The 5,596-nt window shown below is 36.0% G+C and overlaps 1 pseudogene; it reads left to right on the top strand.

Annotated features, from left to right (window-relative positions):
- Positions 1-4,357: 4,357 nt before the first annotated feature.
- Positions 4,358-5,413, top strand: LOC115998887 (annotated as a pseudogene).
- The last annotated feature ends 183 nt before the right edge of the window (positions 5,414-5,596 follow it).

The raw sequence follows: 5,596 nt of genomic DNA, 5'->3' as shown, positions 1-5,596 counted from the left end.
AAAAGGGGATAATATTTCCGCTGCGCATAAAACTTTGTCTTCACCTCGTGAGGTATCGAACCTAAACATCCTAAGTTCAATACACACGAGAGGTCGAAAAAGATTTGCAAAATCTTATACAAGTCTATTCACCCCCCCCCCCTCTAGACTTGTACCCCATCCCCTTGGGACCAACATGTTTTACATATATAGCAGAATGTTTAGATAAAACAACTCTTTCAGCTCTTAGGGTGTAATGTCTCTTCAGAGGAATGTCTCTTTATTGATTTAAAAAAAAAAAATCATCACACTCTAAAAAAAATTAAATAAGTTATTAAATTTAAAAAACTGATGCAACTAAATTATTTTTACTCCTTATACCAGGTTAATAACAAGTTATATTTTTATAGTTTATTGAAATGACAATTAATTTTTTAACGTCAACTTATCTATTTATTGCTCTTTTGAATGTCTATTATTATTATTATTATTATTATTATTATTATTATTATTATTATTATTATTATTATTATTCTTATATTACTAGGGCATTCACAATCGTTCTCCCATTTTTATCCACAAAATTGTGGGTCCAAATTCCTGGCATCACTTTATAAAGAGCATCTATAGCAATGGTTTTTAGGATAGTGATGTAGAGGGAAGAGAAAAATGAGAATGAATTAGTTGGGTCCAACTGCAAAATGAATTTTTGGAACAGTAATTGCGTCAGAAAGAAGAAAGAGAGTTGGGTTTCCTCTTTGATGAATATGCAGGGTACAGAATGGGATGTGGACTGTGTGAGAGATATTTTTGATGTAAACGATGCTGCTAATATACTCAGCATCCCTATCAGTTCTCGCAAGCCACCAGATGCATGGCTCAGCATCCCTATCAGTTCTCGCAAGCCACCAGATGCATGGGTATGGCATTGGAGTCAGAAAGGAGATTATACTGTGAAATCATGCTACAGATTGTTGGCGGCTGAAGCTGACGATTTGCGCCCATGGACGAAAATATGGAAACTGCAAGTGCCACCCAGAGTGAAGATATTTTGCTGGCAAATGGCATGTTCTTTTCTCCCCACACGAGATGCTCTGAATATAAAGCAAATACCATGCTTCTTAATGTGCCATATGTGTGAACGGGTTGTGGAATCTGCTTACCACTTGTTTGTAGAATGTCATATTGTAAAGCAAATATGGAATAAACTATTGGGAGGACTGCCAGGTATGTCACAAAACCATGACAGGGTAGCACACTGGTTGTTTGATTGCATAGGATGTTTAAGTGAGGAGAAGCTATGCAAATTGATCATGATATGCCATGGGCTTTGGAGCAGCAGGAATGAACGTGTTTGGAAGGGCACCCTTTTTGTTATGGAGACTGTAATTCATAAAGCTCTTTCCCTATGGGCTAACTGGAAGAATGCAAACATTGTGGAAAATAAACCAGGGCCCTTAGATGATAATATGCAGTGGAGAAAACCTGAACCTGGACGCATGAAGATTAATACAGATGCTGCTTTTAACTACGCAAACAACACCATGGGGTTGGGTATGGTCCTACGAGATGAAGAGGGGCGGTTCCTTGCTGCAAAAGGCATGAACATGCAAGGCACCTTCACGGTGAATGAGGCGGAGGCAGTGGGTATAAGAGAAGCTTTAAACTGGTTGAAGGAGATGGGTGTGGAAGAAGTTGATATTGAGACAGATTCCCAGACTGTCTACCATGCCATTCATGAGGACCTTTTTCATTCTGCTTTAGGTCTTTTAGTTGGTGATATTAAAGAGTCTGCTTCGTTGTTTAATGATGTAGCTTTCCTTTTTGTTAAGCGATCTGCGAACTGTGCTGCCCACTCTGTTGCTAGGGAAGCCGCTTCTATGTCAGATTGCAGGGAGTGGGTTGATATCCCTCCCCCTTTTCTTGTTAAGTTTCTGTCTGATGATTTAATGCATTAAGTTTTTTCTCTCAAAAAAAAAAAAAAAAAAAAAAAAAAAAAAAGAAGAAAGAGAGTTGTGTATGTTGGGCGCACAACAAATGCCTACTAGGCGGGTGCTCGTTATTTCTCTTGTCAGATTCACTTTCACACCCTTTTTTGTTTTGATATTTTTTTCCTTTTTCTATTTTTTATATATTTCTCCTCTCATATTATCTTTCCTAAGTACACTTATAAAAACTCCTGAAACATCACTAAAAAAACACTACTATTACGGATGCTCTTCTCATCTCTTATTTTCTCTCCACTTCTTATCCCATTTTCTTTCTTTTTGTGAGTCTACTAATTTAAACTCCTACACATCATCTATTGTTTTATTCACTTTTCTATAATTAATAATTTCAACTCTATAATTATAATTTCGATGTTAAATACAAATTTTAAATAACAAAATAAAAATTTTGAAAAAATACTATATATATAATTAATAAAATTAAAAATTTTAAAATAAATTTTATTATAAAAATTTACAAAATAAAATAACAAATAAAAAAAGGAAATCAAGCCGGCTTGATTTCAGTTACTCCGTATGAAATTCGGGTTCCCTGACCCGAGCTAATCACAACAAACCGGTAATACAATTCACAACTTTCTCTAACAGCCCTTAGAATGAGCGCTTAGCAGTAAACTCTCCATTCTCATGTACACTACCTGTTTCCGGCATTCTCTTAGCAGCCTATACCTCTGATCCGATCTGCCATTCAGATCACATTTTCCCTAACCGGTAAGCTCTATGTCTTGAAATCTCTGTTTGTAATTTGTTTGTATGTTGGCTTTTATATACTCGTAGGCGGTAGGCACAGTTTAATCGCAGAGTTCTTTTCTCCGCCTTTTTGTTGATTACGATTGAATCTTTGCTTGCGGAGACGCAGTGAGAAATTCCAGATCTATATCAAATGCATTGAAGATTTCGTGTTTTTTTTTTTTTTTGAGGTGGTGTAATTTTAGGTGTCATTTGGATTTCCTAATTTCATTTAAGTTATATGCGTTCCATTTATCTTTACTATCATGTTCTAAGGTTCTTTTTGGCTGTCAGAATGATTTTGTTACTAGCAGTGCTTCTTTGGGCTGAATGATTATGAAGTATGCTTAGTTATGATATATGACATAATAAATGTCTATTCGGAGCATCTCTGGCAAATTTTACATTTTTGTGTTCTATATAAGCGTTTGAGTTTGCTAAAAGCAAATAAGTTCTGTTTATGCCTTCCATATCACACAAATTGTTTATGCTAACTTGCATCTTCTTTGTTAGGGCTTTAGCATTTACTTCCTGTCTAATTAGATAGCAATCTTGGGAGAAGAAGGAAGATAGCTGTCTTGTTTCACGCACCAGTCCTTTGTCTTTTCATTTGACATATTAATTATGGAGTATTTGGTGAAGCATATATCCCGTGTTCTACTGTGCTAGTGTGCTGTGTAACATACTAGCAGTTCCTAACAATACACTTCAAAAGAAAAAAAGTTTGCTATGGTGGGGGATTTCCTGAATTAGTTTGTGGGTTATATCTGAAATTTTTGTATATTCAAAATAAAATTCAGGTGATACCCACCAAATTGATGCCCAACCTCACTCTCCAAAATCTACCTATCCATATTATCACCACTACAGAATGATCACTGCTAATTATCCAACATTTTGTTTGCCTGCCCTCATTATCCACAATTGCCCATTTGAAATCTATCTTCCACAGTTCCACTAAGGACATCATTCATTGTTGTCCGTCCCATACCATCTAGTACAAGAACTTGGATATGCATATTTTGTTTGATTTTCACTGACTTTTAAGTTTCCCAAAAGTAGTGTCATTTGAAATCATGTTGGGTCATGATTTGGTTAAAATTAAAAGTAACAATCTGAACTGCAAACTTGATCCAAAGCAGATAATAGATACAAGATTTACATCAATTAATGAATTTTGAATCCCATTATTATTTGTAATTTTATATCGTATCCTGATTTCATTTACTTCAATATCAAAACTATATTTCAGTTAGATTTTTAGTTTACTTTTTATATCTAAAAAAAAAAGTTGATATTCAAATCCAAAAATAAAATCAGATTGGGCCTGAACCGCCTGATTTGATTTGAGATCCAAATTTGTTCATACTATTTTGACTTACCATTTACGTTCATATTTTTATAGGATTTTTTTTTTAAAAGAGTTCATATTTTATAAATGGGAAATAATTCAATTAGAACTTGTTTTTTATTTTTTTTTCTCAAATTTCTAATGGATAATGAGAACTTAGAAAAATTTAGAAGATGGAGAACGAAATATATATTTTCTAAATAATCACACCCTAATAAGACTCTGCATTTTCCTTTCACTTGAGTCCAACATTTGTATACTTTTCAAACTGTCTGACTATGAAGTTCATCTAATTTTTTACATATGTATAATGCCATATACGATTTATTTGATTTTTCAACTGCATACTATGAAAATATTAAGTATCCTTGTGGTTGTGTAATTTGGATTTCATATACAAAATGTAGGCAGAAAGTTGGTGAATAATAACTACACAATAAGATGCCTGCACAGAAGATTGAAACAGGTCATACTGACATAGTACATGACGTATCCATGGATTACTATGGAAAACGTGTGGCAACAGCTTCGTCTGATGCAATGATCAAAATAACTCGTGTGAGCAACAATTCTACTACGCAGCATCTTGCTACTCTAAGTGGTCATCGTGGTCCAGTTTGGCAGGTTGCTTGGGCACACCCCAAATTTGGTTCACTCCTTGCTTCCTGTTCCTATGATGGTAAAGTTATAATCTGGAAGGAAGGCAACCAAAATGAATGGACACAATATCGTGTTTTCAGTGAGCATAAATCATCGGTCAATTCTATTTCTTGGGCTCCCCATGAACTTGGGCTGTGCTTGGCCTGTGGATCTTCTGATGGATGTATCTCTGTTTATAGTGCCAGGTCGGATGGTAGTTGGGACACCAAAAGAATCGATCAGGCACACCCTGTTGGAGTAACTACAGTGTCATGGGCTCCTCCAATGGTTCCTGGTGCTATAGTTGGCTCTGGTTTACTTGATCCTGTTCGTAAGCTTGCATCTGGTGGGTGTGATAACACAGTGAAGGTGTGGAAGCTCTGTAACGGCGTTTGGAAGATGGATTCTCTCCCGGCCCTTCAGAAGCACAGTAATTGGGTGAGGGATGTCGCGTGGGCACCCAACTTGGGGCTTCCAAAGTCGACAATTGCAAGTGCTTCCGAGGACGGGACTGTTGTTATATGGAGTGTGGCAAAAGAAGGAGATCAGTGGGAGGGGAAGGTTTTGAATGACTTCAAGAATCCTGTTTGGAGGGTTTCATGGTCTCTGACAGGAAACATGTTGGTTGTAGCCTCTTGGGACAATAGTCACGCTGTGGAAAGAAGCAGTGGATGGGGAGTGGCAACAACTCAAAACTAACCATTAGAATTCTGGTTATGCAGAAATTGTGTTTCATTCACACCTTTTCTTTTTTTTTAAATATTGTTTTAAACCATTCCTGTAAGGCTGTAATGTATTCGTTTGTTGATGGTGATGATTGATGATAGCCTTACTAATACCTTTCTACTGAATTTTCACTGTTATGTTCAAATTAGAAAGGAAAAAAAAA

This window comes from Ipomoea triloba, chromosome 12, assembly GCF_003576645.1.
Source record: "Ipomoea triloba cultivar NCNSP0323 chromosome 12, ASM357664v1".
In the NCBI taxonomy this organism is placed as follows: domain Eukaryota; kingdom Viridiplantae; phylum Streptophyta; class Magnoliopsida; order Solanales; family Convolvulaceae; genus Ipomoea; species Ipomoea triloba.
Note: the sequence above shows the minus strand (reverse complement) of the source record. Positions and strands in the feature narration are given on the sequence as shown.